We start from the raw sequence: 24,687 nt of genomic DNA on the forward strand, positions 1-24,687 counted from the left end.
TCTGCTTTCTCTCTGCGTGGGTGTCAAACCCCAGTAAGCAGACGATATTGCTATAAAGAAAAGGAAGATCAATTTCCTGTCAGAAGTGGGTGTGACGGGTTGAGTTACAGAAACCCCTTTTGGGACTGTCACCTGATGTGCCTAGATTACTTGGGCCTGTTTTCCCTGCCAGTTTGGGACTTCAGAGCCCTGCCTGGTTGTGCCAGACATGCTAGCCTGCTACAAACACAGATCCAGGTCTGAACCACATCCCCCAAAAGCTGCAGGCTTAACAGAAAACAGCATAAGAAGTGCTCCTGTCTCCAGCACTCAGATACCCAATGGGGTCTAAACCCCAAATAAATCAGTTTTACTCTGTATAAAGCTTACACAGGGTAAACTCATAAATTGTTCACCCTCTGTGATGCTGAGAGAGACAGAGAGGGGGACAGCTCTTTTTCTCTCCCCACCCCCAGGTATTAATTGATTGATTGATCAGCAAAAAGTGATTTTATTAAATACAAAAAGTAGGATTTAAGTGGTTCCAAGTAATAGACAGAACAAAGTGAATTACCAAGCAAAATAAAATCAAACATGCAAGTCTAAGCCTAATACAGTAAGAAAGTGATTTACAGATGAAATCTCACCCTCTGAGATGTTCCAATAAGCTTCTTTTACAGACTAGTTTGCTTCTAGTCTGGGTCTAGCAATCACTCGCACACCTCAGTTACTGTCCTTTATTCCAGTTTTTTTTCAGGTATCCTTTGGGGGTGGAGAGGTTACCTCTTGAGGCAGCTGAAGACCAAATGGAGGGGTCTCTCAGGGATTTATATAGTTTCTTGTGGGTGGAAACCCCTCCCTCCCCCTGTGTAGAATTCCCTCTACAAGATGGAGTTTTGGAGTCATCTGGGCAATTCACATGTCCATGCATGACTTCGTTATCTACAGGAATGTTCCCAGGAAAGCTCAGATTGGATTGGCGTCTATCAAAGTCTATTGTTAGCTTAAGGGTTTCTTGACTGGGCACTTACTGAGAATAGTCTTTTCTCAAGAAGCTGACCAAATGCTTCACTGAGGCTACTTAAAATCAAACAAGTACACAGCCAATAATCATAACTTCGAATACAAAAACGATACATGCATACAAATAGGATTAATATATTCAGTAGATCAGTGGTTCCTAAACTTGTTCTGCTGCTTGTGCAGGGAAAGTCCCTGGTGGGCCAGGTCAGTTTGCTTACCTGCCGCGTCTGCAGGTTTGGCCAATCGCGGCTCCCAGGGGCAGCAGTTCGCTGCTCCAGGCCAATGGGAGCTGTTGGAAGCGGTGCAGGCCAAGAGATGTACTGGCCGCTGCTTCCAGCAGCTCCAATTGGCCTGGAGGAGCGAACTACGGCCACTGGAAGCTGTGATCGGCCGAACCTGCGGATGTGGCAGGTAAACAAACCAACCCGGCCTGCCGGGGGCTTTCCCTGAACAAGTGGCAGAATGAGTTTGGGAACCACTGCAGTAGATCATTACGTTTGCAGAGATATGTTACATGGCATATGTAGCATAAAACATATTCCAGTTATGTCATATTTACATTCATAAGCATATTTCTATAAAGCATTATGGAGTCCCATGTCACAATGGGTTTTAAGGAGGGACTTTTCGGAAAGGATGGAGCATTGTGGACCAGACATTGTCTACAGTATCAGTGGCTAATCTTAATGACAAGTGCTGGTGAGGCTTGGCTGGCTGAGTCCAATTTACTACATATGCTCTGACTTCAGGTGGGATCTATGTGCTCCAACCCCTAGCCTGGCTCCAGTGCAAGTTAGAGAAGGCCCAGATGAATTGAGAAGGTGGACATTGGTTAGCACGGTTGAGGCATTAGTCTGAATCATCCTGCTTTATATCACTAAGGGAAAATCCAGTCACTGGTTCCTTGCCTGAATATCTTAGCTGGGAAGGGGGGAAAACTGCAGGTGGCAGTGGAGAGAACTCTTGCCTCTCTGGCCCTATTGCACCCACTCTGCTGAGGGAACAGACAAGACTAAGCATACATGCAATGGAGGGATTCTTTGGCTCACATAGTCACCCTGCATGCTGTGTTGCAGGCAACCATCACAGAGCTGGTCTCTGTAAAGGGGGCACACTCCCTGCACAGCCTCTCCAGTCCTGAAACCTATCATCCACGAAGTGTTGTGGTGATGGTGTTTGAAGGCAATACAATGATTTGTGAGGAAGGGGAAATGAGGACGTAGCTTTCCCCCCTCAAGGAAGGGGCTCTTCATTCTCTTCTACCCAACAAAAGAATGGATTAGAATTGCAGGGGATGACTTGTTTTCCCTGCAGTGCTTCTAGGACTATGGGGCTTCCTGTTGTGCAAGTGAGGTGAACTTAGCAAGGGGGGAGATTTTCTGTTGCTGTGCCTGTGTCTGAGGTATGGTTCTTGGTGTCCTGAGAGGCTGTCTTGGAGGGATGTGACTTTCTCTGAGAAGATACTACGCCTCTTTCCTTGCCAGCCTCTACCTCCTCCACTTTATCCCAAATGCCTGTCTAAAGTAATCTGTCTTACTGGTCACTCAGATCCCACCACCTCCAGGCCTTTCCTGCCCTCACTTGAGTTGCTTCATTGTCCTCCTGTCTCCTACCACTTCAAATTAAACTCTCCATCATCCTGTTTAAATTCATGTTCTTTCCCTGATCTCACTTCCTCTTCCCATTCTTTGACCCCAACACTCTTACCTTATTGCTTCTATTTACCCTCTTTGTACTTGCTTCTCTGCTCCTCCTTTTGCCATGCCCTGTGCTTGGTACAGGATCCCACTTCCTCTCCTGGGTCGTCTCCTCCTTCAAATCCTGATCTCTGCTCATTATCCCTTCCCTGAACTGGTGTCCTCTAGTTTGTGTTTGTCTGGTATTGCTTTGGGCCTGACTTCAGTGGGAGCAAGACTGGGCCTGTGGCTTGTTAAGCCTGTGAGGGCAGAAATGTCTGTCTTTTCTGCTTGTTAAATGCTATGTGCATTGACAATGCTGCCACAAATAACCTGTAGTATTTGTAATATTTTGTGTATGCATGGATACCTAGGGGAGAAATGAATCCTTCTAGTACTATAATGGTGCCTTTTTTTAATAGAAACTAATACATAGGGCTGTATTCTTGCCCAGTGTAAATTGGGATAGTTCTTTTGGCTTCAATTCTATTAATTCCTCTTTGGTCACAGTTCATATTAATATATCAGGCTAATAAATGCAGCATGCTAGTGCAGGCATAGAATACAGCAGATACAGCATTCATAGAACATAGATGCTTAGCAGACTAATTCACAATGTGGTGTTTGGGTGGCTTTCAACATCCCAACTCAAAATAAATTTCAATCATGCTTCACTCTTAACTGCATTGAAATGTATCCCATAAAAATGGTATTCCTGGTATTGTAGATTGTAGCTCACAGCTATACAAGTCGGAGACACTGCCTCATAGTCATTGGTCAGTGATAATGAATCTCACAAAGGACCTCTGAGTGATGGTGCTGGGAATGACAGCAGTAAACAGAGTTGGCTAAAAGTATCACCTTTGCCAATATATACGCGCCAACTGTGGCAAACAAAATCCGTCTGCCTGATGACAGAAGGATCGCTGACACAGCCCTCACCCTGCAGGTTACCAAGAGATTGGCTGATGGGATGGCTGTGGCATAGGAAGAGAACAGTGTGTATTGTGAATAGGCTATAATGTTATGTCACGTACCCAGACTAAGGAACATAGGAGAATAGAAATGAAATATATTCCATCAGAAACAAAACTGCATGTGGTAAAGGGAGACTGACCACTGTGCTAGTGCAAGGGTTCAAGTTGTGCTATTTCAGTTTAGGCAGGATAGATATAACGGGGCTTTTCCACTAAGTTTTTTTTAAATGTGAATTGTTCTAATATATTAGAACTAAAGAAACATCAGTGAATAAGGCATTGACCTGGGAGTTAGGAGACCTGAGTTCTAATCCTAGCTCTGCCATTGACCCGATGTGTAACCATAGGCAAGTCATTTCAGTTCTCTGTGTGCCTCAATTCCCCATCTGTAAATTAAGGATTATGATATTTTCCTACTTCTGCAAAGCTCTCTGAAATCTATAGATTTCAAAGTGCCCTACAAGGATTATTTCATAGTGCTTGAGACTTAGGCTATAGTTCTGGAGATGTGTAACTTTATGCACATGAGTATTCTCACTGAATGCAATGGGACCACTTGTGTGTGCATAAGTACATGCAGGATCAGGGCCTCAGTTTGTTTGGATTTCTGATACTTTAGGGAGAAATGTGTCCAACAGACCTAATTGTTTTTTAGTTGAAATGTAATATAAGAAACAGAAAAATTGCACAGTAAGAAACTTTTAAATAAAAACCCTGGACTGTTGCATTATTTTAGAAATGTGTAACATAAGCCCCAGAATCACTTTGGTTGATACGTTGTTGTTTCAGTGCTGCCATCTCACTCTCCCAAAATTCAGCATATGCATTTGAAAGAGAAATAATACTTTGCGTTTTTATATATAAAAATAGCGCTTTTTGGCCTCTGATCTCAAAGCCCCTACGTATGTTAATTAAATACTCTTCCAAACCCTGTGTGAAGCATTTAAGTGTTGCTATCAGGCCTGTTTCTCATTTACCCTAAAATCCCCTCTCCCATGCCTTCCACTGCACTGGCAATGTTAGAGTGTGTAAAAACTCCCCACTTCCCTCATGAAGACAAGGCTCAAGTGCGAATCAGGTCTGAATTTTCAAAAGTACTGATTTGGGGCTAATGCCCCACTTGAGGCACTTTTAGGAGACATCTGATTTTCAGAGGTTGGGTGCTCAGCACTTAAAACAAATCCAAACTCTTTTAAGGTGTCTCAAACACTAAGCCTCCCCAAATCACTTCTGAAAATTCAGGCCATTAATGTTCACAAGTGGGTAAACTTTGTGTTGTCAAATACATTGGGGATAATGATTTTTATTTATAAAATGTCTCTAAACCACCAGCCAGCAGTTCTTGAAGTGCTGTAACATAATCAATGTATATGTGCTTAGGAAAAGAGGTATGTAAGGAGGTTGGCTGATTATTTGTCCTATGCGATCTGTATTTAAAAGGGAGAGTTAAGTTACTGATTTGGTGCCTTTTGAAATAGTTTTCATAAAGAAGAGTGGGAAAAAATAACACCAGCAATACACAGGCAACTGGAAACAATCAGCAGGCTTGAAGCCAAGATGGTCAGAAGGAGTAAAATATACCCTTCAACCTTCCCCATGACGGGGCTAGTTGGGCCATAAGGTATTCTAAACTTTTGCTGAGAAGGCATAAGATTTTCCCAATGTTCTTTAGAATTCTGGACTGTATTCTTTATTGTTGTTTGAGTGCCCTTATTTACATGGAGGGAGCTTTTAAATACAGTGTGGCAAATTCAAGACTATTTTTCTGAAAATAACTCTCCACTTGGGAGGAGAATGAACAGTGTTAATCTCAGAGCCTTGGCTGAATTTCCTATAAAGTTTTTACTTCTCCATTCCTAGGAAACACTGCTCTTATTCTTAAGAAATAATTCATATTCAGCATGTTACTCACAGTATAAAACTACAGTGCACAACTAATCTTTAGAAGAAAAAGTTGTCCTCAAAAAAAACTAGCCAACTCTGCAGTACCTAGTGTATGTGGACTTGAATGCTAGGCAAAAAGTTGAAAGAATTTTAAGGTTTTTCTTCTCCCTGAAATATATTTAAGAAAACTCTTGGCTAAAACTTTTACAGATGGTAGACAGCTTAATTGCTGTGGTAAACTTGCCTGACGTTTTTGGAAAACCTTGGGTTCTAGAATAACCCATAGAACCCAGCAAAAATAGGTTTCAGCTCATACAAAGAGACACATGTGTTTTAGCGTCCTGGCTTGTCTGCAAAAGTTTCATCCAGGGGGTGTATTTGGGCTTTTTCCCCTCTTCTTTTTTCACTTAAGTCCTTTTAACCAGCATGAAAATATTACATGTATTATTTGGACAGCAAATCAGAGACCCTAAATGCAGTGAATGAGGGTACAGTATTCCACAGCTGGACAGCCTTTTAAAAAAAATTAATTAAAAAATCACATGTTAATAGAAACAGCTATTCAGGTATGTTGTTACTCTGTACTCCTTTGTTCAGTTACCAGATAAACATCAAAACGAAGGCACAGAGTATTCCATTCTCAGTTCATTGTTGAATGGCTGAATCCTTTGTATGTCATCAATACACAAGTCACACATTGCTTTGTTATGCAACATCATGGTATTTCTAAACTGATGTGTCTGTCCAGGGCTAAATAATGAACAAGCTCTTTACTGGTCATCTGGGTGTGAGCAGAGAGAAGGATGGGGGGAATCTCCAAGACAGCACAACATTTAGGCTATATTTCTTTCTCCACATATGCCTTTTCTCATCAAGCACTTGCTGAAAATAGTTCCCAAATTCCTTTTCATAATTGCATTATAGCCTCCTCTATGGGGAGTAACGACTGGCACAATAAAACAATTCTTATTTCATAGAATGCTGCTACTATGCATATTGCGTACTAGTGCTCACATACATATAGAAAATTGCTTAGGGTTTCGTTGTTAGGATGATCTAAAATGTGCTTTTCAGTATTTTTTTGAATCGTGCTTAATTATCCTAGTGCCTGATGATACAGTTATTGCTTTGTGGTAGTAGTTTAGACAAATATTTTGTGTATTATATGCAGCCTTTCATCAGTCTTACAGAACTGGGGGGAAAAAGTAGTAATCATATTTTTTTAAAAAAGCTTATTTTTCTGAAATGATCCAATAAATTGCAGTAACATACTACATTAAGTAAATTATTATGAGTTCTTTTTTTATTTGCTTTCTGGCTTTTTAGCCTTTTGTGGTCATATTTTTAAGCTTTTTTTCCTGTAACCATGAGGGATAGAAATTGGTGCGTCAAGTGATCTCATGACACCAGGAGCTGGAGCCTTAAGAAAAACCCCAAAATATCATGGAACTCGTGATTAAAATGTCAAGAATCTGAAACACTGACTATATAAGGCAAGTTCCATAATCAATGTGGGGGAGACAAGTACTGAGGCAAGACCTGGTGTGGCGCTTACCACTAAGGGTATGACTACATTGCGTCTGGTAGCACATTTCCCAGTTTGAGTAGACAGATGTGCCCCAGCTCTGCTTGACCCAGCATGCTAAAAATAGCAGTGTAGCTATGGTAGCACAGGTGGTGTCTTGAGCTAGCTGCTAAAGTATGTAACCAAAATATCCAGGTGAATTTGTACTCGGGCGGCTGGCCTGAGCTGCCATCTCTACTACCCCTGGCTACACTGATGGTTTTTAACATGCTAGCTCGAGCAGAGTTAGCCCATCTGCCTGCTCGAGAAGGGAAGCGCCTCCCAGCTGTAGTGTAGACCTATTAAGTGAGCCAGGAAAGGAGCTGTGGCTATTAACGATCTCTCTGGGTGAAGGGAGGGTTTGTTTGAGACCAGAGAAAAGAGCATGGATGACAAGGAGCCTGTGGGACTATGCTGAAGTAGATAGGGAGAGGGTCTGAAAAGGAACAAGCAAGTTAGGAGCCACCAGAGCACCTAGTATTACTGGATCCACTGACACAGATGAGGCAGTGGTGCCAGCTTCCCCTACCCCTCTGGATGATTACAGCCAGTACCAAGTCTGCTGAGAGGGATGGCTGACATCCTCCAGATCCTGCTGGAGGAAGTTCAAGATCCTACACAAGCTCCTGAATGTTCTCCAGTCAGCTGCTCCCTATTAATGAGGCTGTTTTGGAAGCTGCTCAGGACATATGTTGCACACCCACTACCTGTGACCTTACCACCCCCAAGAAGGCTGGAAGGAAAGATTTCATTATCCCTAAAGGAGACAAAATATTTATTCTCACCCAAACTCAAAATGTCTGGTGGTACAAGTGGTCATGGAACAGAACAGACTACACCAACTGAGATCTAATCCCTCAAACAAAGATGTCATGAGATTGAATCTCTGGCAGAAAGAATTTCCTCAGCTGTATTTTGTATTGAAAACTAACAGGCATTTGCTCTCAAAGTATGACTTTATTAACTAGAGCAAGCTGTTGGAGATCACCAATAAATTACCACAGGAATGTAAGCCCAAATCCCACGCTGTCCTTGACAAAGGGAAATGAATAGTCAGGTCATCCCTTCAGGCATCACCTGATGCCGTGGACATGGCATTTCTCTCTATGGTGACCTCGATGGTCATGAGATGGGCTTCCTGGCTGCAGTCAATGAGGTTTCCCAAGGAAGTTTGGGTGGTGATAGAGGATCTCGCCATCAAGGATAACAACCATTTCAGTTAAAAGACCAAGTCAGTTCTCACACTCATGCCACCCTCTTTTATCCTTGGAAATATGCATCCTGGTGCCTCATCTCACAGAAAATACCTATGTTGTGGTGTCTCAGAGTATTGGTCAGCCCCACAGCGATTCTACCATCAGAGACCCTATGAACCCCCCAAAAAGTGCTAGAGGGTACAATGTGGCAGATACCCTGTCCCACCATCATCCCCCTCTCTAGACCCAACTGCGTAACAAGAAGGCATTTTTATGGGATGTTCAAGAGCTGTCAACCAGTCCCAGTACAACCAGTCTCCGTTCAGTGGCTGCCTGGTCTTTTTCCCTTCCAATGCAGCAACGTCTAACTTCAGACTGAGTCTTGCACGTCATTGGCTACACGACAGAGTTCCTGTCTATTCCTTCCCATGAGCCCTTCCATGTCCCTTTTTTTTCCCCAGGGACCCCTCTCACAAGAGGATTCTCAAACAGGAAGTAGACTCCCTGATTTGGCTTGGGGGGTTAAGAGCAGGTACCTCCTCAACACAGGGAGAAAGCATTTTACTCTAAATATTTCCTAATCCCCACAAAAAGACAGGGACTGGAGACCCATCCTGGATCTCAAGATAGTTGAATGTCGTCTTCTGCCACTCAAGATTCAGGATGATTACTGTAGCCTCTATAATAACATAAGAATGGCCATATTGGGTCAGACCAGTATCCTGTCTTCCGACAATGGCCAATGTCAGGTGCCCCAGAGGGAATGAACAGAACAGGCAATTATCAAGTGATCGATCCCATCACCCATTCCCTGCTTCTGGCAAACAGAGGGCTAGGGGACCATCCCTGTCCATCCTGGCTAATAGCCATTGGTCTCCAGGAACTTATCTAGTTCTTTTTTGAACCCTGTTATAGTGTTGGCCTTCAACATCATCTTACAAGGAGTTCCACAGGTTGTCTGTGCATTGTGTGGAAAAAATACTTTCTTTTGTTTGTTTTAAATCTGCTGCCTATTAATTTCATTTGTTGACCCCAGTTCTAATTCCCTCCCTGATTGTTGATGACTGGTTTGCAGTCATCTTGATTTTAAAGGATGTTTATTTTCATACAGATATCCACCTGGTGCATAGGACATCTCTTCATTTTATGGTGGGTTTGTTTAGAGCACTTTCAGTATAGAGTGCTCCCTTTTAGTCTTTCCATAGCGCCAAGGCCTTTTACAGAGGGGTCATTGTTATAGTCACAACACGCCTGTGCCATCAGAACTACTGTTTACCTTTTCTGGTCAATTGCTCCCTACACTTCTTGATACATTCACTATGCTGCTCAACCTTTGCCACTCCTTAAGTCTTCAAGTAAACTCAGGAAAGTCCACTTCACCCCCCCTCCGCCCCCCTTCCTCCCAGTGACTATACAATTTATAGGAGCAGTCCTGGACTCAAGGGTGGCCAGGGCCTGGTTCCCTCAGCACAGATTCCTAGCGATGAAAGAACTCAGCATCCATCTTAGACTCAGCCCTAAAATGACATTCTGGTCCTGCTTGGTGGTCCTAGGCCACATGGTATTGTGCACATATGTGACCCCTCCCCCCCCTTTCACCAGACTTAACCTGAGCAGCCTCCAGGCTTGGCTGAGAAAGGCCTTCATCCTAAATGTGTACTCTTTGGACAAGAGAGTCTCACTTCCGCCTAACATCTGGGCATCTCTCCCCTGATGGGAGAAGAGAGACAATGTTTGTGTGGGGTTCTCTTTGTACCCATCACGCCCACAAGAACCCTCGTCACAGATTCCTTCTAGGCTGGGAAGCACACTGAATAAACATGTAGCTCAGGTTTCCTGGACTCCACAGCAGTCTATGCTCCACATCCATCTCCTTGAGTTTCGAGCCATACACAGAGCATGCGAACAATTCTTGCCTTTCAACTGATCCCTCCTGTCCAGGTCAGGTTGCATAACATGTCCACTGTTTATCTAAACAAATAGAAGGGAGCAAGTCTCTGCAAGGAGGTGATAAAACTTCGCAATTGGTGCATCCAACATCAGATCACCCTCTTTGCAGTGCACATACCGGGGGTAATTTAACTTTCAAGCAAACAGCCTCAGCAAGCATTTTCATGACGGCTGAGAATGGGAGCACCATTTGTCAGTGATTCAGAAGATATTTATCAATGGGGATTCCCATCTTGGGACCTTCTCTGTCACTCATGCAAACAGCAAGCACCTGGCTCACTGCTCTTGGGACACGCACGGATGCTGCTCCAGAGTGAGTGGCTTCCTAGTGAAATGGTCAGACTTGTTGATGTATGGTTTCCCTCCTACCGCGCACCCTCAAAGATCAAGATGGGTTAGGTGACAATAATATCAATGGTTCCTTGATGGCCAACACAGTTCTGGTTCCCGCTGGCTCTACAGATGGCCGCCCATCCATGCATTCACTACCAGACATCTCCAAACCTACTGTCACAGAACAGGCATAATCAAGCATCCCAACCTGGCACCCTCAATCTGAGAGCCTGGATTTTTTGGATGGGCAGTAGACTTAGTGAAATCCTGCTTGAAGGCAGTCCAAGCCATCCTTTAATTGCAGGAAGCCCTCTACAAGGAGGAGTTATGCTGCCAGATAGAAGCACTTTTCCCTGTGATGCCATGAGCATCCAGAGGGGGCTAGAATTCCCTTTATCCTGGACTATCTCTCCTCTTGTTGAAATTTTCAAGCCTCTCAGTTAATTGTGGGTGTGTTTAGCAGCTAGTACATTCCACTGCCTGATGGACCAACTGGCTCAATTTTCGTCCATGCCACAGCAGTAAAATTCTTTAAAAGTCACAGTGAGACCCTTCCCAGGTGTGTGCCAAGACTGGTGCCAGCCTGGGCTCTCAACCTGGTGCTCTCTGCCTTAGTTAAACCACCACTTAAGCCCTTGGCCTCCTGCTCCCTATTGCACTTGGCCACGAGGAAGAATATCTACACTGATAGTACCTTGGCTGTAAGGCAAACTTAGGCCGTAGGGCAGATCCATCTTATACCATCTTTCACAGAGACAAAGCATGCCTGAGACTGCATCCCAAGTTCATTCCCAAGGTGTTCTCTAATATTGTTTTTTATTTAAATCGGAGCGTCGTCTATCAGCATTTTACCTGATGGCTCACAAGGAAGACGTGAAGTTCCACTCCCTAGATGTGCATAGCGCTCTGGTTTTCTAGCCAGGTAGGACACAGGCTTTTAGAAGGTTGCTGTGTCTCTTCCATCCCCTGATGGAACATGGAGATGAAGGCTTCATCTCCATAGCAGGGAGGCAGTATCCTCCAGAGGCTTTCAAAATGGGTTTCTAGTTGCATCCTACTCTGTTTTATAAAAAGGTTGGAGCTCATCCTCCATCCTTCAGGGCTCATTTCACAAGCACCATTGGTGGCCCCAAATGGCATTCCTGCAGGGGGTCCTACAATGAGATCTGTATAGTAGCAACCTAGAGTTCCATCCACACATGTACCAGGCATTATTTGTTGATTCAAACCTCCGTGCAGGATGCTTCTTTCAGGTCAGCAATCCTCCAAACTGTAGTACAGAGCTCTTCCTCACCCACCTCCTTATAATACCCACAAGAAGAACATCATAAGAACGGCCATACTGGATGAGACCAAAGTTTCATCTAGCCTAGTATCTTGTCTTCCAACAGTGGCCAGTGCAAGGTGCCTCAGAGGGAATGAACAGAACAGGTAATCATCAAGTGATCCATCCCCTTTTGCCCATTCCCAGCTTCTGGCAAACAGGAGACTAGGGACACCATCCCTGTCCATCCTGGCTAATAGCCATTGATGGACCTATCCTCCATGAATTTATCTAGTTCTTTTTTGTACTCTGTTAGTCTTGACCTTCACAACATCCTCTGGCAAAGAGTTCCACAGGCTGACTGTGCACTGTGTGAAGAAATACTTCCTTTTGTCTGTTTTTTAAACCTGCTGCCTGATAAACCCACTGCCCATAGGGACAAGCACTTAAAGGTAAGTAACCTTCCTTCCTTCATAGTCCAAGGAGGTTCTTTGAGATGTATGTTCCTGTTGATGTTATGTGACTCATCCTCCTTCCACACTGCTTGGACCCTCACGTGATTTGTGGTAGAGTAGGAACTGGAAAGGTGGTTGGTCTGCGTCACTACTAATGCCCTAGGTTTGCAGCACAAGGAGGTGTAAGGGCACAGGTGCAGACCAATGCACACTGCTATAGAAGAATTTCTGGTCCTAGGCACATAAAGCACATGCAGAGTGCATACCCGTACAGACCCCACATCTTCAAGAACTCCAGTTACTATAAGGGTAATATTCCTTTTTGGGTGGAGGACTGACATAGCTTAGAGTACCAGGGACAGCTGCCATAGAGGGAGGGCCCCCCTACAGTGCCACCTACAGAGGTGGTTTTGGAAATCCCTGTGAAACTTGGGTGAAGAACCGTGTGATCCCTGCGCTGAGGGGCAAAGGAATATTGATCTGTTTGCCCTGAAGAGGATCAACAGTGACTCCTGGAGCCCTGCACTGCATGGTGAAGGCTATAGCCTGGGTAGTGCCAAGAATGAATTGCAGGGTGGGGGTTCTCCCCCCTCCCCCCACTCTATTTATCCCAGGAGGTGAGGACTCTCTTTGACTTGTCCAGAGGACTAAATTGCAAATCATGCTACTGGCTTTCAAAGGGAAACTGAGGTAATGGATGCATTCTGATGCTGGGGCAGGTAAGATGCTTCTCCAGGACTATTTGGCGCCATATCTGTGAAATGCTAGTCTTGAAAGATGAAACCACCTTGCCTTTGGTTTTATGGACTGATTTCTGAAGTGGTTTGTCTTTACAAATGGCTAAAGTGTAATTGTATAACCTTTCATAAAATTTCTTATTGTTTTAGTGACATAACTCTGAAAGAGGTAAAACCAGCACTTAGTGACAGAGCTCCCCCTTTTTTCCCTGCACCCCCCAGGAGTGAAACCAGCATAGTTCTGTTAAATCAGTGATGGGAGTGGTATGCACAGGGGTGCTTGACCTAGGAGTGCTGGAGGTATGGTAGCACCCCATGATTTCATGTAATAATAGGAGCCGAATGCATGGCTTCAACCATATAGAAGGTATACAGTTTTATGCAATGGCTTTCAACACCCCTGCTATAAAAATTGTTCCAGCATCCCTGGGTATGCAGGGGTTGAGTGCCACCTCTGCAGAGATGAATGGAAGCAAACCATGGGAAGGGCAGGGGTTCCAGTGCTACATGCACTCTCCAGTTCTCTTTCTCAAGGCAACATTGTTTTGGGGCAGCTTCCTTCTCTCACTTGCTTTCAAGTTCCTTACGGGGAAGTGCAATTCACAGCTCTCTACTCATGCTGGGTGATGCGTCTTCAGATTCCATCTGAAGTGTTCTAGGCACTCTATATAAAGATGAGAAGACAAAATCCCTGCCCTGAGGGGATCTCAAACTGTGTAGGCATTGGATGTGTGATGAGAGGCAAAGTGACTGAGAAGAAAAGTGTAGCGTGAATGAGACTACCCACTTCAGTAAAGGACTTGTGTAAGTGGTTGCAGGATCAGGGCCTTGTTCCTGACAAATTTTAAACTTCACACCCTTGTCTGTGTTACTCATTGAATCAAACCATATGTATCTTAAAAAGTGCAGAGCTGTATTTTTAACCATTGTCCTTGTTGCTGATACATTGATGGCTCATTATACTCAAGAGATCAAATAACCAATGTCTGTCAGGTTTATTGCTGTAAGTCAATAATACAGGACTTTTTTCCTGTACTATATGATACCAGTCTCTGGGAAGCCATCTCATGCAGTGATGTTACGCTCACCTTACACTGAAAATGTGCTCCCGAAGTTGCACGTTTCATGTGGTGGTATTTACATGATGATTTTCAAGTTATATGTCTATTTACATGTCACTAAAATCGAACACATCAGTTTTGTCCCAATTTCCTAACTTATTGTTCTCTTCCTTCCTTATCTTTGTTTTGGATACTAGCATTCCAGGTACTGGTCCATTTAGGTACCTCCCCTAGCTTGTACTAAGACGTAGAAGGAATGTATCTTCATTTTTTTTTTTTTTTTACAAGTTTCCTATTTGCTTATGCCAAATGCTTGCTTCAGCTAATGTAAGGTGTTATGGGATACTTAACATAAGAGAGCAGAATTATAGTAAAGGGATAAAAGAAAAGGAGTACTTGTGGCACCTTAAAGACTAACAAATTTATTAGAGCATAAGCTTTCGTGAGCTACAGCTCACTTCATCGGATGCATTTGGTGGAAAAAACAGAGGAGAGATTTATATATACACACACACAGAGAACATGAAACAATGGGTTTATCATACACACTGTAAGGAGAGTGATTACTTAAGATAAGCCATCACCAACAGCAGGGGGGGGAAGGAGGAAAACCTTTCATGGTGACAAGCAGGTAGGCTAATTCCAGCAGTTAACAAGAATATCAGAGGAACAGTGGGGAGTGGGGTGGGAGGGAGAAATACCATGGGGAAATAGTTTTACTTTGTGTAATGACTCATCCATTCCCAGTCTCTATTCAAGCCTAAGTTAATTGTATCCAGTTTGCAAATTAATTCCAATTCAGCAGTCTCTCGTTGGAGTCTGTTTTTGAAGCTTTTTTTGTTGAAGTATAGCCACTCTTAGGTCTGTGATCGAGTGACCAGAGAGATTGAAGTGTTCTCCAACTGGTTTTTGAATGTTATAATTCTTGACGTCTGATTTGTGTCCATTCATTCTTTTACGTAGAGACTGTCCAGTTTGGCCAATGTACATGGCAGAGGGGCATTGCTGGCACATGATGGCATATATCACATTGGTAGATGCGCAGGTGAACGAGCCTTTGATAGTGTGGCTGATGTGATTAGGCCCTATGATGGTATCCCCTGAATAGATATGTGGACAGAGTTGGCAACGGGCTTTGTTGCAAGGATAGGTTCCTGGGTTAGTGGTTCTGTTGTGTGGTGTGTGGTTGCTGGTGAGTATTTGCTTCAGATTGGGGGGCTGTCTGTAAGCAAGGACTGGTCTGTCTCCCAAGATCTGAGAGAGCGATGGCTCGTCCTTCAGGATAGGTTGTAGATCCTTGATGATGCGTTGGAGGGGTTTTAGTTGGGGGCTGAAGGTGATGGCTAGTGGCGTTCTGTTGTTTTCTTTGTTGGGCCTGTCCTGTAGTAGGTGACTTCTGGGTACTCTTCTGGCTCTGTCAATCTGTTTCTTCACTTCAGCAGGTGGGTACTGTAGTTGTAGGAATGCATGATAGAGATCTTGTAGGTGTTTGTCTCTGTCTGAGGGGTTGGAGCAAATGCGGTTATATCGTAGCGCTTGGCTGTAGACAATGGATCGAGTGGTATGATCTGGATGAAAGCTAGAGGCATGTAGGTAGGAATAGCGGTCAGTAGGTTTCCGATATAGGGTGGTGTTTATGTGACCATCGCTTATTAGCACCGTAGTGTCCAGGAAGTGGATCTCTTGTGTGGACTGGTCCAGGCTGAGGTTGATGGTGGGATGGAAATTGTTGAAATCATGGTGGAATTCCTCAAGAGCTTCTTTTCCATGGGTCCAGATGATGAAGATGTCATCAATGTAGCGCAAGTAGAGTAGGGGCATTAGGGAACGAGAGCTGAGGAAGCGTTGTTCTAAGTCAGCCATAAAAATGTTGGCATACTGTGGGGCCATGCGGGTACCCATCGCAGTGCCGCTGATTTGAAGGTATACATTGTCACCAAATGTGAAATAGTTATGGGTCAGGACAAAGTCACAAAGTTCTGCCACCAGGTTAGCCGTGACAGTATCGGGGATACTGTTCCTGACGGCTTGTAGTCCATCTTTGTGTGGAATGTTGGTGTAGAGGGCTTCTACATCCATAGTGGCTAGGATGGTGTTTTTAGGAAGATCACCAATGGACTGTAGTTTCCTCAGGAAATCGGTGGTGTCTCGAAGATAGCTGGGAGTGCTGGTAACGAAGGGCCTGAGGAGGGAGTCTACATAGCCAGACAATCCTGCTGTCAGGGTGCCAATGCCTGAGATGATGGGGCGTCCAGGATTTCCAGGTTTATGGATCTTGGGTCTCCTTACAGTGTGTATGATAAACCCATTGTTTCATGTTCTCTGTGTGTGTGTATATAAATCTCTCCTCTGTTTTTTCCACCAAATGCATCCGATGAAGTGAGCTGTAGCTCACGAAAGCTTATGCTCTAATAAATTTGTTAGTCTTTAAGGTGCCACAAGTACTCCTTTTCTTTTTGCGAATACAGACTAACACGGCTGCTACTCTGAAACCAGTAAAGGGATAGCCCAATTTAGCCTGCCATACTATTTGTGCTTAATGCATACTAATGTACATATGATGAACATAATGCATATAACATATTATGCTAGCCAGAATATATTGGTCAACCTCCTTTATGGCAAACTTATTTTTATTCAGACCTTTGAATCATGTATGTTTTTGTTTCTTTAATTCTTAACATTCACTTTTGGCTAGCTCTTACTGCCAGTTACACCTTTCACTGGTGTAACTGCAAGCAGAATTTGACCCTTAGTTTCCAATTCTTTTTTTTTTCTGGCTCTCCTCTCTTGGCTTCCTTGTATAACCTTCATTTTGACCCCCAAACCATTGATTTATATAAGTTTAGTCATGGATCCCATTCACACGTTCGTGTTATCCAATTACAGACTATGGAAAACTGCAGTCAGCAAGCTTTCTCTATAAACCATGTATCAAGAGCAGGGTACATTTTTCTCTTGTGCATGTATAGGAAAATGAGTCTAATACAATAACCACCCTTTTTATTTCCAAGGCTCTTAACAGCCAGACAACTGTCAAAGCATCTTTAGATTCTCTTTGCAAGCGTATCTGTAACAATAAATTAGCTGCTGGCTCTGAGTTGAGTGATGTCCCAGGAATGCTCCCATGTGTGAAACAAACATTTCTATTTGTACCTGTCACTTGCTGCATTTAGTCTTGCTATCCCTGTGGGCAAAAGTAGCCTGTTGATGAGTATGGCTAGTGCACAATGAAAATAACTTCTCCATCTCAGCCACTTAATCATCTGGACCGGATTCTGCTCCTATTGAAGTGAACGGGGAAACGTCCAGTGATTTGAACAGCAGTAGGCTAAGGTTTCTGCTTCAGAGACTATGGGATTGGTGAACAAACTTCTTGACTGGTTCTACATCTCCTGCTAATTTCCTTCCCTTGCCCTAATCCCCAGTGTACCTGAAAACTAGCTCATGAGCCTCTGATTGCTTAAGCATTTAATTTTTATTTCCATCACAATCACTGCTGAATGCAGGGAAGTCAGTGCTATTCAGTATTACTCTAATTCTTCTGAATATTAGTGTTAGCAGATAGTACTAGTCTATCCAAAGGGGGCAGGGAGACACGATGAGGACCCTTGGCCACTGTAGCAGTCCTAGCATAGGTGGGGTTGGAGGGTGCAGGTTATAGCCATGAAAAGGTGCAGAGCTGCTTCTCCAGCATTCCCTCTACCAGAAAATCCTATAAAGAGCAACTGCTGAATCCGCTGGAATTCCTCATGAGTGGGCCATCCTTATGCCTCCCACAACACGAGCTATGGCCTAAAGCCACATTCTAGCTCTGAAATGCTGGGTGAAATCCTGGCACCATTTTAAAGTTAATGGGGATGGGATTTCACCCACCATCTCTACAGTAATATAAATTTTTCCAATTGTGGTGTGTCTTTTCTTTATCGATAATAAATAAAAAGAGGGTAAATATTTCTTTTCCATCTGCAGAACAATATTAGGATAGTACATGGGAGAAAACGCATTTACCCATCACTATAAAGCAAAGGAAGGCATGAAACAGTCTGCCACTCTTCACTAGTCCTTCCCTGGTGCAACTTTGTTTTAGTAAGTTTCTTACTGTAAATGTAATGATTATCAAACCCTGTGAATTATACCATCCACAGACAGACGTCTGGCAGAATAGTCTCTTGGAGGGAATGAGAAATCTTTGGTCCCAAATTTACAAAATAACAGAATTGTAATGAATGTGTTTGATCATTTGGACACTTTTTTATCCCTGCACAAAGAAACAGCATGTATTTCTGAGTAGATGAACCGGATTCACTATGCATTTCTAAGTTTGAGTTTATGGGCTTGGTCAGTGTAATTCATTTTATTGATGCTGATTTAATAGAATCACAGTAAAAATCTGAGCTACAAACATGTAGACGTCTCTTTCAAACAGAATCAGGCTGAAAAACAAAAAAATGTGAAAAAACTACCTCGATCTTAAAATGTTACATGAAGTTAGAGGAGGCAGCTTCTCTGCCTCTCTTCCTCTGGTAACATGGGAGAAAATTGATCTAAGTGCTTGTTGAGTGTTGGTTGATAAGGTCAAAGGTTAAACAAGACTTCATGGCGCTCTGGGATCATGCCCCTTCCTGCAGAGAGGGGGGAAAACCTAGAGTGCTTAGCCCAGATTTCCTCTTGTGATGACCTCTGATCCTTCACTTTTTTCTTATGGGCTAACTGACATACAATAGTCCCTTTTTTACTTCAGTTGTTCAGTTCACACACAGCACAAGCAAGCGGTGCATTCAGGTAATAGAAACATGAGCTCCACTGATAGGCTTATGCAATATTTACAGACAACAACTTCACTCTCACTTGTTTTCAAATATTTGGCTCTAGAATTGAGAGGAGGTAACTCAGAGATCTCAATTAGGGGGCTGTAGTAGCTCTGGGAAATGACCAGTACTATTTGATGGAGGCTGGAGCAGGCAGATTTGATTTTGGATTAGCAGATGATTGAATCCTATAAAAAGACTAACCTGGCTGCCATTATATTTTATGTGAATTTCCCGTTCCTGAAAGGTGCCAGCTTGACCTCCCTGGAGACTGCAGTGCTCTGCCTATGGAGATAGCATAGGACAATGGCACTGCAAATTTGTCTCTGCCACTTTATCCGTGACCAGCTCTGGCCATGGAAGATGTGTAGGCAGCTCAGTTTTCTTGGCTTCTCTGCTCAGTTTGCCACTGATGTTGTTAATTAGTGTTGATTATTTTTGTCATGTGTACACATGTCCACTGGGAACTTGATGGAGGCCACCAAACTCATTTCACATAAGTCATCAACCAATCATCAGATGGCAACAACTGCCAGTCATAAGACCTGAGCTGAATTTGAACCAGTAGCATTAGATTCTTTTTATACTATGTTCCGTTTAGTAAAAGATTTTTGATGCTAGAAGGAGTCAATGAAAATATATAGTGGTATAGATAGGAAAAATATTTTTCCTTTTAGAAAATAAGGAACGAGAAGTTTTGATAGTAGCTTAGCCAGTTTTTCACATCTTGTGTCCTAGATCATATAATTAAGAAAAAGGAATAGATATTTTAGTCAAAGGATAACTTGCACAGAGTTCACCTCCAGATTCAAACTCTGTGCTCTAGGTGCATTACAAAACGGATTTGATTTAATCTGTAAAATACAAACCTTGTGTGTCCCTGGCTGGCAAGGGTGATGATTATACCTGGCTCTTATAGTGTGCTTTTCATCAGTAGGGCTTAAACTGCTTTTCAGTGTCATCATCCCCATTTTACAAATGGGGAAACTGAGTCGGAGTGAAGTGACTTGGCCAAGGCCAAGCAGGCCAGTGTCAGAGCCAGGAACCCAGGTCTCCTGAATCCTGTTCCATGCTCTAATCACTAGACCACATTGCTTCCTGTTTTAATAATAATGCTATAGGTATGCTTTGTATGTATACTATAGGTGCCATTCTCACTTACTGTATATTAATTGTTTAGTGTTGTTTACAACCTCTCTTCTGTTTGCTTTTCTTAGGATGCTTATGCTTCTTGTGAAAGCCAATTACAGACAGATGACAAAACACTACAGTCTCTGTGGCTGAGATATCTAGAAGCCTCAGAAATAGGATGTGAATCTGTAAGCTTTGTTCCTTGGAAGGAACTGTGTTCCGCAACGCACTTTGGTCAGCACTTGATTGCACAACAGAAGACAAAGGAAGAATGAGGTCAGTTGCTTTAAAAGAACTACATATTAACGTTTTAATTTGTCATCCTCTAAAGGTGGGTTTAATTTTAACTAGAACAGAACAGGTTATGCAATGTGCAGAACTGAATGTATGTTCCACGAAAGCCTTTCGCTAAAGAGACACCAGTACATTGTGTTGAACTCCCATGCAAAACTATGGCCAAAATAAGCAGGCGTGTGAGTTCTTTTACTAGGCATTTTTCTACAGTGTTGGACACTTCTTTTGCTTTTAACTTCCATCTCTTTCTTGCTTGTAAGCTGCACATTCACTGCAGTCCATGCTCCAGGTTACTGTGCCCCAATGATGAGTAATCACAAGATGAAAGGTTTCAGAGTAGCAGCCGTGTTAGTCTGTATTCGCAAAAAGAAAAGGAGTACTTGTGGCACCATAGAGACTAACAAATTTATTTGAGCATAAGCTTTCGTGAGCTACAGCTCACTTCATCGGATGCATTCAGTGGAAAATACAGTGGGGAGATGATTTATATACATAGAGAACACGAAACAATGGGTGTTACCATACACACTGTAACAAGAGTGATAACTTAAGGTGAGCTATTACCACCAGGAGAGCGGAGGCGGGAAAAAACCTTTTGTAGTGATAATCAAGGTGGGCCATTTCCAGCAGTTGACAGGATCATCTGAGGAACAGTGGGGGGTGCTGGTGGGGAATAAACATGGGGAAATAGTTTTACTTTGCGTAATGACCCATCCACTCCCAGTCTCTATTCAAGTCTAAGTTAATTGTATCCAGTTTGCAAATTAATTCCAATTCAGCAGTCTCTCATTGGAGTCTGTTTCTGAAGCTTTTTTGTTGAAGAATTGCAACTTTTAGGTCTGTAATCGAGTGACCAGAGAGATTGAAGTGTTCTCCAACTGGTTTTTGAATGTTATAATTCTTGACGTTTGATTTGTGTCCATTCATTCTTTTACGTAGAGACTGTCCAGTTTGGCCAATGAACATGGCAGAGGGGCATTGCTGGCACATGATAGCATATATCACATTGGTAGATGCGCAGGTGAACGAGCCTCTGATAGTGTGGCTGATGTGATTAGGCCCTATGATGGTGTCCCCTGAATAGATATGTGGACAGAGTTGGCAATGGGCTTTGTTGCAAGGATAGGTTCCTGGGTTAGTGGTTCTGTTGTGTGGTGTGTGGTTGCTGGTGAGTATTTGCTTCAGGTTGGGGGGCTGTCTGTAAGCAAGGACTGGCCTGTCTCCCAAGATCTGTGAGAGTGATGGGTCATCCTTCAGGATAGGTTGTAGATCCTTGAGGATGCATTGGAGAGGTTTTAGTTGGAGACTGAAGGTGATGGCTAGTGGCGTGCTGTTATTTTTTTGTTGGGCCTGTCCTGTAGTAAGTGACTTCTGGGTACTCTTCTGGCTCTGTCAATCTGTTTCTTCACTTCAGCAGGTGGGTATTGTAGTTGTAAGAATGCTTGATAGAGATCTTGTAGGTGTTTGTCTCTGCCTGAGGGATTGGAGCAAATGCGGTTGTATTGTAGAGTTTGGCTGTAGACAATGGATTGTGTGGTGTGGTCTGGATGAAAGCTGGAGGTATGTAGGTAGGAATAACAGTCAGTAGATTTCCAGTATTGGGTGGTGGTTATGTGACCATCGCTTATTAGCACCGTAGTGTCCAGGAAGTGGATCTCTTGTGTGGACTGGTCCAGGCTGAGATTGATGGTGGGATGGAAATTGTTGAAATGCTGGTGGAATTCCTCAAGGGCTTCTTTTCCATGGGTCCATAGATTCATAGATTCATAGATACTAAGGTCAGAAGGGACCATTCTGATCATCTAGTCCGACCTCCTGCACAGCGCAGGCCACAGAATCTCACCCACCCACTCCTATGAAAAACCTCACCCATGTCTGAGCTATTGAAGTCCTTAAATCATGGTTCAAAGACTTCAAGGAGCAGAGAAGCCTCCCTCAAGTCAACCATGCCCCATGCCCCACAGAGGAAGGCAAAAAACCTCCAGGGCCTCTCCAATCTGCCCTGGAGGAAAATTCCTTCCCAACCCCAAATATGGCAATCAGCTAAACCCTGAGCATATGGGCAAGATATACCAGCCAGGAAAGAATTTTCTATAGTAACTCAGATCCCATCCATCTAATATCCCATCTCAGGGGATTTGGCCTATTTACCCTGAATATTTAAAGATCAATTACTTACCAAAATCCCATTATCCCATCTCCTCCATAAACTTATCAAGTAGAATCTTAAAACCAGATCGATCTTTTGCCCCCACTGCTTCCCTTGGAAGGCTATTCCAAAACTTCACTCCTCTGATGGTTAAAAATCTTCGTCTGATTTCAAGTCTAAACTTCCTGGTGGCCAGTTTATACCCATTTGTTCTTGTGTCCACATTGGTGCTGAGCTTAAATAATTCCTCTCCCTCTCCTATATTTATCCCTCTGATATATTTTATAGAGAGCAATCATATCTCCCCTCAACCTTCTTTTAGTTAGGCTAAACAAGCCAAGCTCCTTGAGTCTCCTTTCATAAGACAAGTTTTCCATTCCTCAGATCATCCTAGTAGCCCTTCTCTGTACCTGCTCCAGTTTGAATTCATCCTTTTTAAAGGGACTCGGCATAGTTTGGACCGAGTGATGTGTGGGTGAGTGTGCTGTCTTTAATTTTTTAAAAATAGTTGAGGGAGGCACCATGCAGAAATCAGCTGGGAGAACCTGTTTACTAAAACTTTGCCTGTGCACCATACCAAGTTTGCAAGTGACTTTTGGATGCCCAATTTGAGACACCTTTAAAAGACCCTGATTTATCAGAGAGTGCTTAGCACTCACCACTGAAAATGGGCCCCCTTACAGTGTCTTAGATTGGGCACCCAAAATCACTTGTGCCTTTTGAACGTTTGAGGCCAATATATGCCCCACTTTTCTCCAATAAAATTATTTAGGTACTAGTCCATTCTTGTGTTGGTTTAGCCTTCATTAATGAATGTGTGTATAATTATTCATCTGAACGTGATCCCGTTCTTTTTCCAAAGGTCTCTTGACTAGTGCTGCCCTCTCTAACTGCCTAACATCAAAGCAATGCGTCAGAACATCAGAGGAGAGTCAGGTGGCACTACCCCATTGCTCCCAATACTAAACACATGCTATTCAAAGCCCCAAAGTTCCTTTTTTCCCCCTGGGATGTGGTTTTATAGGTAAATCAAACATGAATCTCATTCAAAGATTTCTCCCTAAACCTTGCTGTTTGTAGGATTTCTCTCAGGTCTCCCATGTCTCTGCCCCTAACTCCACCCAGCCAGAGGCTCATAACAGCCTCTCTTTTATATGCTAGTGGATAAAAACTTACTCCGCATTTCTATGCGGTGATACAACTCTTGCTTGCAGGGTGAGTTCAATAGGAGAGGTAGGATCACAACATCTGCCATACTTATGTGCTCATAACTTTAAAGAAAAAACTACTGACCTGATTTTCTTCCAACTTGGCTGCAGATCTCAATGATCTTTGCAAAATAAGCCAAGAGTGATATTTTTGCCTTTTGGAGTCTCAACTATACATGTGCAAAGTTTCCTGATTAATATTTCCCTCTGCTCTCCCCCATATAGAACAAGAACAACAGCCCAAAATGAACTAGTATGACAGAGTTATGAGCAACTGGAGGAAAAGAAAGGAAGATTAGAATGGAAGATAGATCTCATCCTTAATGATAATATGAATTAGCCACACTTTCTGTAATTCAGACTTTGACTTATTGGATTCTTTACAGCAACTCCAGCCATCCGGTCTTCTTCAGGAAGACAAAAATATCAGTCTATTTAAAAAGTATAAATGTGTTTGCACATGAAATACTATTCTGCTTCGTTGTCTCCATAGACCAAGTAAATGAAACTCAGAAAGTAAGAAATCTTGTAAGTGGAACGGTGGGGGAGGGAGAAGTCGTCTTTACTAGTGACTCGTTGATACTTGCAGTAGCATAATTTATCAATACCGGTATTCGTAAAGCATCAACAGGGAACTCAGTACTGTACGAGACCGATACTAAGCCAGACCCTGCCCTAAATGTACGTTTGGGAAGGAAAATAACAAATCCCTCTGAGACCCTTACACTTAACTCATCACTATGGTATCTGAGCATCTGGTCATATTGTATATATTGACAATGTGGGATGCTAAGAACATACCGTCTTTTCAGTATACAGATAGATGGAGATTGTTGTGGCTTTGTAAGGTGGGCAGGACATCGTGAAGAGTTAGGCCTTACCTTTCTTCTTGGAGGTTAATTACTCCATTATTTATTATAACATCTAGGAGCCCTAGTCACAAAACAGGACTCCATTGTGCTAGGTGCTGTACAGTCACAGAACAAAAGGATAGC

General features: G+C 43.1%; 1 long non-coding RNA gene across 5 annotated transcripts in view; it reads left to right on the plus strand.

The window, feature by feature from the left end:
- The window catches only part of LOC119844149, a 75,283-nt gene that overhangs the window by 29,539 nt on the left and 21,057 nt on the right, over positions 1-24,687 (plus strand). For all 5 annotated transcript variants that reach the window (XR_006278620.1, XR_006278625.1, XR_006278626.1 and 2 more), the window contains exon 2: positions 20,128-20,317. This is a non-coding gene — a long non-coding RNA (uncharacterized LOC119844149). The remainder of the gene's footprint in view (positions 1-20,127; positions 20,318-24,687) is intronic.

Source organism: Dermochelys coriacea, chromosome 1, assembly GCF_009764565.3.
Source record: "Dermochelys coriacea isolate rDerCor1 chromosome 1, rDerCor1.pri.v4, whole genome shotgun sequence".
NCBI lineage: Eukaryota > Metazoa > Chordata > Testudines > Dermochelyidae > Dermochelys > Dermochelys coriacea.